Source organism: Globicephala melas, chromosome 19 (assembly GCF_963455315.2).
Source record: "Globicephala melas chromosome 19, mGloMel1.2, whole genome shotgun sequence".
Lineage (NCBI taxonomy): Eukaryota > Metazoa > Chordata > Mammalia > Artiodactyla > Delphinidae > Globicephala > Globicephala melas.
This window is the reverse complement of record NC_083332.1, coordinates 4210731-4224081: the sequence shown is the minus strand read 5'-3', so window position 1 is coordinate 4224081 and position 13351 is coordinate 4210731. Positions and strand designations below refer to the sequence as shown.

The following is a 13351-nucleotide window of genomic DNA, read 5'->3' as shown; positions in this document are numbered from 1 at the left end:
CTAATATACCTTCAGTAACAAGACGCATCCCAATTTTAGAAATGGTGACGTGTGAAGAAGATGTGCACATAGAATAACTCTCCCATCCAGTTAGTTTTAGGAGAAATTCTGCAGGGCAAAGTTCCTACTTACACTTGGGGCCAGTGCTAGCTGTTCTGATTACTCTCTAATGAGCCACACGTGAATGTACTCGAGAGTTGATGAAAACACGAGGGAATCTAGGCCTCAGCTTTTTCATATGAGCAGATGGAGATTGAAGTTACCTAGTAAACAGAACCCGCAAATCAGAAAGAATTTTATCTTAATTACCCAGCAGTCGATTAGCGCAAGAGAAATTTTTTTGTTTTGATTTGGAGCTTTCTCGGATGGTGGCAATCCAGTTTTGAATTATTTTCCAAGGGGACCGTGAAAAGTGGCCCTATTTTGAGTTTTAGAGAGGGTCCTCTGACCTCATCTCAGGGCGCCAAACCAGGACTGGCCCGAGACTGCAGGGGATTAGTGTCACCACGAGAGGGCGCTCCAAGACCACAGGAGCAGGCACAGCCAGCCTTGCAGCAGGAGGAAGGGAACCTAACCAAGGGTTGTCCCTGTTCTTTCTTTGTTAAATGAAGTGTAGTTGCTGTACAATATGGTGATAGTTACAGGCGTCAGCAGGTTACTTCACTTTTACATGCGTATATATACCTCCATATTCTTTCATTTTTGATTCCTTTTCATTATAAGGTTATCGCAAGATATTGAATACAGGCCCCTGTGCTGCACAGTAAATTCTTTTGGTTTATCTATTTTATATATGATAATAGCATGTATCTGTGAAAGCCAAACTCCTAATTGGTCCCTCCCTCCCTTTCCCCTTTGGTAACCATGTGTTGTATTGTATGTTTGTGACTCTGTTTCTGTTTTCTGTATAGATTCATTTGCATTAGTTTTAGACCACACATTTCTGTGATATCATGGAATATTTGACTTTCCCTGTCTGCCTTACTTCACATACTATAAAAATCTCTAGCTCCAACCATGTTGCTTCAAATGGCAATATTTTATTCTTTTTTATGACTGCGGAATGTCCTATTGTACATGTATTCCACACTATCTGTATCTATTCATCTATGAAGGACATTTTAGTTGTTTCCATACGTTTATGGCCACCCCTTCTTGAACCCCAATAGTAATATGCCCTCAGTGACAACATGCATCTCAATTTTGGAAATGCTAATGTTGAAAACAAATTGTGCACGTAGAAAAGTTTTCCATCCAGGTAGTTTTAGGAGAAAATGTGCTGGGCAAAGTGAGTACTTACGACTCTTGGGACCAGTGCCAGCCCTCCTGGTAACGGTCTAATTCCCCACACGTGAATGTGGTCAAGAGAGCTGATGAAAACACGAGGGAATCTAGGCCTCAGCTTTTCCATAGCAACAGATGGAGGCTGAAGTGGCCTAGTTAATGGAACCTGCAAACCAGAAAGGATTTTACATAATTGCCCAGCAATCGATTAGGGCGAGAGAAATTTTTTTTAGTTGGGAGCTTCCTGGGATGGTCGTAATCCAATTTTGAATTATTTTCCAAGGGGACTGTGAAAAGTGGCCCTATTTTGAGCTTTATAGCGGGACCTCTGACCTCTGTCTCAGAGCTCCAGGCCAGGACTGGCCCCAGCCTGCAGAGGACTCGTGTCACCACGAGAGTGCGCCCCAACACCACAGGAGAGGACACAGTCAGCTTTGCACCATGAGGAAGGGAAACTAAGCAGGTGTTTCCCGTAATATTTGTTTTTTAATTGAAGTGTAGTTGATTTACAACATTATGTTAGTTTCTGGTATCCAGCAAAGTGATTCAACTATCTACATTCTTTTCCATTACAGGTTTTTACAAGGTAGTAAACATTTCCCTGGGCTATCCAGTAAATGCTTGCTGTTTACCTATTTTATATATGAGTGGTTATCTAGTAATCCCCAATTACTAATTTATCCCTCCCTCCTTCCCCTTTTGTACCATAAATTTATGTTCTATGTCTGGGAGGCTGTTTCTCTTTTGTATATACATTCGTTTGTACTGTTTTTGTAGATTCCACAAGTAGGTGATATCATATATTATTTGTGTTTCTCTGTCTGAGTGTCTCTATGGAGTATGATAATGTCTTGGTCCATCCATGTTGTTGCAAATGACAATGTTTCATTCTCTTTTATGACTGAGGAATATTCCATTGTACATATATACCACACCTCCTTTATCCATTCATTCATCTGCAGACATTTCAGTTGCTTCCCTGCCTTTCTGGCCACTCCTTCTTCAACCCCAGCACTAATATACCTTCAGTAACGAGATGCATCCCAATTTTGGAAATGCTGACGTGTGAGGAAAGTGTGCACATAGAATACCTCTCCCATCCAGTTAGTTTTAGGAGAAATTCTGCTGGGCAAAGTTCTTACTTAGTCTTGGGGCCAGTGCTGGCTGTCCTGATAACTCCCTAATGACCCCCAGGTGAATGTAGTCAAGAGAGTTGATGAAAACACGAGGGAATCTAGGCCTCCGGTTTTCCATGTGAGCAGATGGAGACTGAAGTTACCTAGTTAACAGAACCTGCAAATCAGAAAGAATTTTATCTTAATTGTCCAACAGTCGATTATCGCAAGAGAATTTTTTTTTAAGTTGGAGCTTCCTCGGATGGTGGTAATCCAGTTTTGAATTATTTTCCAAGGGGACCGTGAAAAGTGGACCTATTTTGAGTTTTCGAGAGGGACCTCTGTCCTCTCAGGGCGCCAAAGCAGAACTGGCCCGAGACTGCAGGGGATTAGTTTTACCACTAGACGGCGCTCCAACACCACAGGAGCAGGCACAGCCAGCCTTCCTCCAGGTGGAAGGGATACAGTGTTGCCTGTAATGTTTTATTCATTTATTTATTTTTTCTACTCTGTCAACAAGTTTATTATTGTCTTTATCTAAAAAATCTTCACAGAAGTTGTGGTTTTGTTTATTAATTCTCAGCAGCCCTTTCCTGACATCTAAGGAAGCTTGCATTCTTTTGAGCTACCGTATCTTTTTTCTGGGCAAGTGACATTTTTGGACGGTTCCACCTCCTCTCTTTAACTTCTTTCTCAGGCTTCTTCTCATTCACCGGATTCTCTCGTATTGCAACATGAGCTTTCTTATCCTTCTCCTCCATCATGTCTGTAGTCGTGTTGTTCTTTATGTATTGAGAGAATTGTTTTCTGTAAGCGTCTTCGTCTCCTTCAATCAGTTAACACATATAATCTGCACCGTTCTGCCCCACGATGTGCTTTTGGTGTAAGTCAGCATTGAATTCTTTGCTTTCTGAACCATAACCAGGGAACCCTTTGGTACTGTGAGGGATAGACCAGCCTCCATTTACAGGTCCCCCAAAACTTTATCCCCAGTAGTAGTCCTGGGAAGCCCGGCATCCAAGTAACAGGTGAAGGCACCGGGTTGACCATCAATGCTTTCCACATTGTATTCATCTCCAGCCACCTCGACTTGGCCTTCATAAATTCTGTGCATACCCAACCTATTAAGAAGCCTGCGGGCCAGCAGCAGGCCAGTACAATATGGTGCAGCATAATTTGTCCGGCCAACCTTCACGCCATACGTTGGGAGCTCGTGAGCACAAGCTGCACAAACTATCCTATCTCCTTGTATACGGGCATGAGCCATCTGACAAATGATAGCTCTATTGGTTACACGTACTATCGTTCTGTATTTGCGTGTGTTGTACTTATTTTTATCTTGGATTATCAATTGTTTCCAAGCATAGTAGTCAGTTTTGCCCTCTTGCCGTCTTCTCAATTTCACTTGGTATCTCTTGAAGTGGGCCTTATTCTCGACAACTTTAACAAACCCCATCCTGTGGAACAGAGGCCCTAGCTGCCACGGAGCTGCAGAACCATCACGGCCTGGGTTGGGGGAGGGGAGAGCGCCTGTAATCTTGTACTTGACTCACCCCTGAGTAAAGTTGAGTCATTGAGAGCAAGTGGAAATAATCTCCACAAACCATGGCATTAGCCGCCACCTAGCAGGGTAGAAAAGTTCGGATATCTTAGTAAAGCACTGAGAAATGCAAGTTTTAAGGACTGCATTGTTCTCTTAGAGGGCAAAAAAAAACCCTTCTTAATTGTTAAAACCCAGTGATTACCAGCACCGTAAAGCAAGTTCACAAGGTCAGGTGGCGGTTTGGAAATCAAGGTGGTTACGTGTTTAAGATCTTCAGCAGGGCTTCAATACCTCTTCAGCCAGCTTTTTGTGTAATTGATTCTGGTAAGTGGTTCAATGCCTTACTAAGGGAACTGATGTTTTCAATGCTACTGGATAGAATGTCTATTTAAAGGCAGGGCAAGCAATTAACTTCTTAGTTTGGAAGGAGGAAGGGGGAGAAAGAAAACACCAGCTAAGGAAGTGTCCCTTCTTCCCTCCACTAGTTCATAGCTGTATCAAATAGTGCCTTGTTGTACCTTGAGATTAACCCCACAGGTCTGAGTCTGGGGCAGAGAAAGGAATAGGTTTATGCTCCCTGCATGGTTTTCCTCAGAAAATCCCAACTGGAGTCAGGAAGAAAGTCACAGCTATTCATCCTGGTAGGAAACAAAATGGAATGTGGGGTACAACTGTCAACCTGACCACAGGATCATCTTCTATTCCAGCTCACTGTTATCGCTCGTTCCTAAAAGAATGCCTAAAAACTGTAAGTATGCAAAGAATATTTGGCAAATGAATGTGCTGAGTCACTTAAAACTGAATTCCTTTCACCTGTTGGCTCTGTGATACCCAGAACAATCTCAGGACAGGTGAGTGAGATCTCATTAGATTTTCACACAGTGGAAAACACGTACTCTGTGGTAAATAGCAGTGAAAATAGTGGGCATTCTTGTCTCTGATTGAACTTTAGACACTAGTGTTATTTGCATTGCAGCCTCTAATATTTGCTCATTGAGATCCTGAATTTTGGGCTATCTATCAATATTTTAAAGAACTATCACTTCATATTTAATAGCATGTTAAAGTGAATAGTTATTCAATTTTGTCAAATGTCCTTTTAGCGTATTGGGGATGATCATGTGATTTTTTTCTTCTTAGCTCTGTTAAGATGATAAATTTTATTAATGATTTCCTAATTTTGGCCATCTTTGCATTGCTAGAATAAACCCCACTTGGTCAAGATTTTTTTTTTTTTAATATGCTGCTAAGTATCATACACTTGTTAAACCACTCTCTCCTAGAACATCAAAAAATCTGTTGCTAATCTGCTTTTCTTTCCCTTCTGAGTTAACGTGATCTATTGCTCAGATGTGCAAATAATTATTTTCCCCTTAAAAAAACCCAATAAACTAGTCGTTCTCCTAGAGTGTGTCTTATGGATGACTCTTTTTGGCCAATTTCCTAGTTATATTCTTGGCCCTTCAATTTCAAATTCTTTCTTTCAGGAAAGTTTATTAGGTTATGATTTTTATGACTTTTTTTTTTTTTTTGTGGTACGCGGGCCTCTCACTGCTGTGGCCTCTCCCGTTGCGGAGCACAGGCTCCGGACGCGCAGGCTCAGCGGCCATGGCTCACGGGCCCAGCCGTTCCGCGGCATGTGGGATCTTCCCGGACCGGGGCACGAACCCGTGTCCCCTGCATCGGCAGGCGGACTCGCAACCACTGCGCTACCAGGGAAACCCAGGATTTTTTTTCTTCTTTCTGACATCAGTTTCACTTACTCTATTTTCTGTGCGTCTATTCATTCTCGTGCTTCCTATAGTTTACCTGGCATTTTGTAAAATGTCTTTTTTAAAGTTTCTAGTCCTTTTCTGACCGTTGTCATCTCCAGTTTATGTCATTTTCCCCCCACCCATCTCCTTTCTGAGATTTCCTAATTTTGCATTTGTTTGCTCATACCTGCTATTATTTTATTTGTGATTCAGAATAAGAAATATGTATTTGGTTGAGCCCATCTGCTTGTATTCTAGGGTTCACTGGGGTTCACCTAGTTTTACCAAAAATGTTGTCTGTAGGTATTTTTACTTGCTGTGTTTGCTGGGTTTTTTTTTTTAGGGGTGGTGGTGTTTTTTTTAAATTAAAATTTTTTTTTTATTATTATTATTTTTTTTTTTGCGGTACGCGGGCCTCTCACTGTTGTGTCCTCTCCCGTTGCGGAGCACAGGCTCCGGAAACGCAGGGTCAGCGGCCATGGCTCAGCGGCCTAGCCGCTCCTCGGCATGTGGGATCTTCCGGGACCGGGGCACGAACCCGCGTACCCTGCATCGGCAGGCGGACTCCCAACCACTGCACCACCAGGGAAGCCCCTTTTTTTTAATTTTAATTTTTTAACATCTTTATTGGAGTATAATTGCTTTACAATGGCATGTTAGTTTCTGCTTTATAACAAAGTGAATCAGTTATACATATACATATGTTCCCATATCTCTTCCCTCTTGCTTCTCCCTCCCTTGGTGTTTGGCTTTTAATGAAGGAATTAGGAAGATTCAAAAACAAGTCATCCTTATTTTTAAAAATATTTTTAATTGTTAAAATGTATTTTATTGAAGTATAGTTGATTTACAATGTTGTATTAATTTATGCTGTATAGCAAAGTGATTGAGTTATACATTCTTTTTCATATTCTTTTCCATTATGGTTTCTCACAGGATATTGAATATAGTTCCCTGTGCTATCCAGTAGGACCCTGTTGTTTCTCCATCCTATATATGATAATTTGCGTCTGCTAATCTCCCAGTCCATCCCTCCCCCACCCCCTCCCCTTTGGCAACCACAAGTCTGGTCTCTATGTCTGTGAGTCTGTTTCTGTTTCGTAGATAAGTTCATTTGTGTCATATTTTAGATTCCACATATACATGATATCATATGATATTTGTCTCTCTCTGTCTGACTTACTTCACTTAGTATGATCATCTCTAGGTCCATCCATGTTGCTGCAAATGGCATTAAAAAACAAGTCATGGGCTTCCTTGGTGGCACAGTAGTTGGGAGTCCGCCTGCCGGTGCAGGGGACACGGGTTCGTGCCCCGCTCCGGGAAGATCCCACATGCCGCGGAGCGGCTGGGCCCGTGAGCCATGACCGCTGAGCCTGCGCGTCCGGAGCCTGTGCTCTGCAACGGGAGAGGCCACAACAGTGAGAGGCCCGCGTACCGCAAAAAAAAAAAAACAAAGAAAAACAAGTCATTCTTACCTCGCTTTAAATGTATTTATAATTCCTCGAAAATATATTCATGATTTCCATTCACTCATTCGTTCATTCATCAAATACTCATGCACCTACCGAATGCACAGTCATTCATACAGGCATATATGATTTGATCGACAAATGTGTATGACGTGCTGACAAGATCTAGGCAGGAGCTTGGAACATATAGCAGATGCCGCCTATGTGTTGCAGAGCAAAACAATTACTCATGTTTTCTCATCAAATCAAAGACCCAGGAAGAGGAATATAAACAGTTGGCATGTGGAACCCTCCCTCCATTCCGCTCTTTCTAGAGCTTTGCTCACAGTGCGTTTTGAACATCTGGGTCTTGAGTCAGCCAGTTATATCAGATCATATGGCCCCCCCACGTCCATCCAATTTGCATTTGCCCCCGTGTTCCGTTGCAAGGTCTGGACCAAGAAAAGTCTACTGAATCAGGAAACTGTTTATTTAATTAATCAACTGTTAATTGGGGAAATAAGTCTTTGCATTTTGCTCTGAACCAGGATTTCTCAACCTCAGCACAATTGACGTTCGGGGCTGGCTCATCCGCAGATGGGGGAGGGGGGCTGTCCTGGGCATTGTGGGATGTTGAGCAACATGCCTGGTTTCCACCCACTAGACACCAATAGCACCCCTCGCCCGTCCTCTAAATGGTACCAACCAAAAATGTCTCATGACATTGAACTTGTCTCCTGGCGGGGGGGAGGATGTGTATTAATTCTCTCCTTTTTTTCTGTGATTTTCATGCTTTGACATGTTGGGGTCTTGCTGACCCTGGAGGAAATGCCCATGTCAGGACTAGCTCATTCCTAGAGATAGCAAACAACCTGCCTTTGTGCATGCCTTTTGTATGCAAACCATCCAATCCAGAGCCTAACCCCTCAACCGCCTCCTTTATTAGGCTATTATACCCTGGGCCACTATTTCCCTGTCCTAGTCACCCCAGGGCCAGGTACCAGACAGCTAAGGGCTGTCCCTATGCCGTAGAGTCTGCTGAAGTTATTCAAACTAGACAATCCTAAATCTATTTACCCTGACTCACCCGTTTCTTCCCATGGAAACCACGGTAAGGGCACTTGCCCTGTCTTCCCCTTGCTCCCCTCTGCCTCCTGGTGGACCCTGGGGCTGCCCCAGGGCATGGCGGGCCCCCTCCTCTTGGGATCTGTGACTATAACCCTACTTTTTTTAATATAAATTTGTTTATTTATTTATCTTGGTTGCATTGGGTTTTCGTCGCTGTGCACAGGCTTTCTCTAGTTGTGGCAAGATGGGCATACTCTTCCTTGCGGTGAGTGGGCTTCTCATTGTGGTGGCTTCTCTTGTTGCAGAGCATGGGCTCTAGGCACGTGGGCTTCAGTAGATGCGGCGTGTGGGCTCAGTAGTTGTGGCACATGGGCTCAGTAGTTGTGGCACATGGGCTTCAGCAGTTGTGGCTTGGGAGCTCTAGAGCACAGGCTCAGCAGTTGTGGCACACAGACTTAGTTGCTCTGTGGCATGTGGGATCTTCCCAGACCAGGGCTTGAACCCGTGTCCCCTGCATTGGCAGGTGGATTCTTAACCACTTTGCCACCTGGGAAGCCCCAGACCTCATTTTTTTTATTCCTCTTGCTCTTTTTAACTTTCCTCCAACCACACTGTCCATTTCACTCTTTTTAGAGCAAGCCAGTCCCACTCCCACCTGCACACATCTGAACTTCCTAGTCCGTTTCCCAGGAATTCTCTTCCTCAAGGCATTCAGGCCCCAGGTCAAGCATCATGTCTAAAAAGGCCTTTTCTGATCACCTGGCCTGCAATTGCTGATGACTTGGAATCCTAAGCCCCTCCTCCTCTTCTAGGCTGCTTTATCTTTCTTCATTGCCTGTGTCACTGTCTGATGTCATGGGCTATGCCTACGTGCTCGTGTGGTTAATTATCAGCCTCCCCAGGACTTCCCTGGTGGTCCAGTGGTTAAGACTCTGAGCTGCCAATGCAAGGGGCCCAGGTTCGATCCCTGGTCGGGAAACTAGATCCCACATGCCGCAACTAAGACCCAGCACAGCTAGCTAGCTAGCTAAATGAATGAATGAATGAATGAAAAAAAAATATATATCAGCCTCCCCTTGTAGAAGAGGAACCCCCAGGAGGACAGGGACTTTGTTCCCTTCATGGTTTTATCTGCAGTGCCCGTAACAGGGCACAATGGACTCTATAAATATTGGCCGAGTGAAAGAATCTTCCATTACCTCTCCGTCCCCTGTAATCACCCACTGTAGGTCACCGACATCTTTCCCTTAAGACCCCAAAGACATTCCCAAGGTCTGCTCTGGCCTCTTCACCTGGCTTTCTGGCTTCACTGTCACCACGTTGCTGTCTTTTCTCCACCCAGCAAGACTCTCTCAAGCACAGAAATCAGATTATGTCATTTCCAGTTTAAAAAGCATCTAATCGCCTCCCCTTCCTCTCTGAACAAAAGCCAGAGTCTTTATCATGTTCTAAAAACTCCTTCGCTAATCTGGCTCCTGCTAACTGGGGCTGCTTCATTTCCTACATCCTGGCCCATTGTCTCTCTCCAGCGGCCCTGCTACAGTAGCCTTGGCGCTGGTTTTCATCCACTTAGGTCGAATCCCTTTTATGTTGGGTTTTTATGCTAATTCTTCCCTGTGTCCAGACTCCCTTAGGATCTTTAGGGGACTGGTTCCTTCTTAACTTTCAGTTCTCAGCTCAGGTTTACTTCCTCAGACGTGGCCAGTGCCTGCCAGGTCAGTCTAAAGTAGGATCCCCTCCCTCCCAGGACCCCCATACATACTTACGTTCATTGCACTTTTCACATTTGAAAGCGTTTTATTCCTGTCTTTGCCTCCGTATTGTCTGTCTCCTTAGAATGTGGCCTTTGATGGACTGTGTCTGTCTTTTTTTGTTTGTTTCTTGTTTTTTGGTTTTTTTTTTTGTTGTTTGGGTTTTTTTGGGGGGTTTGGGTTTTTTTTGGTTTGTTTGTTTGGCCATGCTGTGGGCTTGTGGGACCTTAGTTCCCTGACCAGGGATTGAACCCGTGCCCTCAGCAGTGAAAGTGTGGAGTCCTAACCATTGGACCACCTGGGGATTCTCCCGCGTCTGTCTTTTTAAAAAAAATTTCTTCCAGTTTTATTGAGATATAATTACCACATGGCACAGTATACGTTTAAGGTGTGCAGCCTCACGATTTGGTTTGCAAACATCATGAAGTGATGATTACAATAAGTTTAGTGAACATCTATCATCTCCTATAGATACAAAATTAAGGAAATAGAAAAAAAATTTTTCTTTGTGATGAAAACTCTTAGGATTTACCCAACAATTTTCATATATAATGTACAGCAGGGTTAATTATGTTTACCATGTTGTACATGACACCCTAGTACTTATTTATCTTATAAATGGAAGTTTGTACCTTTAGACCCCCTTCATCCGGTTCCCCCCACTCCCCCCCCCCATAACCACAAGCCTGATCTCTTTTTCTATGAGTCTGTTTGTTTGTTTCTGAAGTATAATTGACCCACAACACAGTGTTAGTTCCTGTTACTCAACATAGTGATTCGACATTTCTATACATTTCAAAATGATCACCAGTTTCGTCACAATATGTCACCATACAAAGATATTATATAGTTACTAACCATATTCCCCACATTTCACATTTCATACCCATGACTCTTTTATTTGCAACTGGAAGGTATTTTGTACCTTTTTTTTTTTTACGGTATTTGTCTTTCTCTGACTTATTTCACTTAGGACAGTACCCTCTAGGTCTATCCATGTTGTCACAACTGACAAGATTTCATTCTTTTTTATGGCTGAGTAATATTCCCTTGTATACAGGACTGTGTCTGTCTGATCCCCTGCCATATCCCCGTGCCTATGACCATTATGCACAGTCAACAAATAATTGCTGGAGGAAAGAATTATTACATCTTTATCAATGTCTGGGATACATGCATTTTTCCATCACAGCCCCCTAGAGAGAGAACTCAGCATACAAGAGCCCTCACGGGACGCAGATTTGCACGTAAAACTTTGCCTTTCAGAATTTCCCTGGTGGCGCAGTGGTTGAGACTCCATGCTCCCAACGCAGGGGGCCCTGGTCAGGGGACTAGATCCCGCATGCCGCAACTAAGAGTTTGCATGCCACGACTCAGAAGCCCAAGAGCTACAACTAAGGAGCCCGCCTGCAGCAACTAAGACCCAGCGCAACCAAATAAGTAAATAAATATTTAAAAAACAAACAACAACAACAAAAAACCTTCCCTTTCCTTCCTGTAAGTTTCTTTCCTGAAATAGCCTGCCCCAGACTCCTGCCCAGGAATATGCAGAGAGTGACCACAGAGGTGAGAGACCCCAGGGCCAGCCCTGTCTCTCACTCTCCAGGCCTAAGTTTATCTGGGAAATGACACCGTCATTCTGGAAACCTCCTAGGATCACCATTCCAGGAGAGGAACTGGGTGTGGTGCTAGCCCTGAAGCAGCTCCCGGTCTGCTGCGGTGGACACAGTCTGGCCCACAGAAACCAGATCCCAGTGATAGGTGCTGGGAGAGAGCCCAGATCTGGAGATGTGGACCCTTGGGTTCAAACTCTGGCCTTCCTTCCAGCTCTTCCTTTGCCACGTCAGCAATCACTTTGCTATCATTATTTCGGTCTTTGCGGTGAAGCTCGTGTTTTCTCCCCAGGGGTAAGCTCGCTAGGTCTCCTTCCAGACTCTGGGTGACAGAGAGGCATCTGCCCTCACTGCCAATCTTAAGGCTCCCTGCTGGCCAGATGAAATTATGAGCCATGGCCACTGAGCCTGCGCGTCCGGAGCCTGTGTTCCGCAACGGGAGAGGCCACAACAGTGAGAGGCCTGCGTACCGCAAAAACAGAAATAAAAACAAAAATACATATGCTTCTGACTCGGTAATAATTTACATGGTAAAGGACAAAGGACAAAATGGTGGACAAATAAGAAAAAAGGTTACAAATTGGTACAAACTTCCAGTTATAAAATAAGTAAGTCCTGGGGGTGTAATATACAGCATGGTAACAATAGTTAATGATACTATAGTGTATATTTGAAAGTTGCTAAGAGAGCAGATCTTAAAAGTTCTCATTACAGGAAAGAAAAAATTATAGGGACTTCCCTGGTGGTCCAGTGGTTAGGACTCAGCACTTTCACTGCTGTGGCCCAGGTTCAATCCCTGGTGGGAGAAACTAAGATCCTGCATGTCGCCTGGTGCGGCCAAAAAAAAAAAAAAAAAAATTTAAAGATAATAAATTTAAAAACATTGTAACCATGCAGTGATGGATGTTAACTAGACATGGTAGTGATCATTTTTCTATATATACAAATATCAAATCATTATGTTGTAACCTGAAACTAACATAATGTAATAGGTCAACTATTCCTCAATAAAAGAAAAGAAAAAGAAAAAAGATTGTGACAACAGAGAGGGACCTTGCGGGTATTTTGCTAAGTGAGCTAAATCAGACAGAGAAAGACAAATACTATAGGATATCACTTATATATTGGAATCTAAAAAAGCTGGAAGTGATAAAAACAGAGTAGAATGGTGGTTACCAGGGCAGAGGGGTGGGGGAATTGGGGAGATGATGTTTAAGGAGATGGGGGAATTGGAGAGATGATGTTTAAGGGTACAAACTGGGTACCAGTAGATAAATAAGCGCTGGAGATCTGATGCACAGCACAGTGATTATAGTCAACAATACTGTACTGTAAACTTCAAAGTTGCTAAGAGACTAGATCTTAATTTTTCCCACCACGAAGAAGAAATGGTAATTATGCGACCTGGGAGAGGTGTTTGCTAATACTGCAGTGTAATCATTTTGCAATAGATAAATGTATCAAATCGATACATATGCTGGGCTTCCCTGGTGGCGCAGTGGTTGAGAGTCCGCCTGCCGATGCAGGGGACACGGGTTCGTGCCCTGGTCCGGGAAGATCCCACATGCCGCGGAACGGCTGTGCCCGTGAGCCATGGCCACTGAGCCTGCGCGTCCGGAGCCTGTGTTCCGCAACGGGAGAGGCCACAACAGTGAGAGGCCTGCGTACCGCAAAAACAGAAACAAAACCAAAAATACATATGCTATGGTGGCAATTTTTTTTTTTTATGGTGGCAATTTTATTGCAATATATCAATGTATCAATCAACACAT

The 13351-nt window shown here is 43.6% G+C and overlaps 1 pseudogene; it reads right to left on the bottom strand.

Moving 5' to 3' along the window:
* Positions 1–2971: 2971 nt before the first annotated feature.
* On the bottom strand, positions 2972–3855 carry LOC115847733 (large ribosomal subunit protein uL18 pseudogene; annotated as a pseudogene).
* Positions 3856–13351: the final 9496 nt, after the last annotated feature.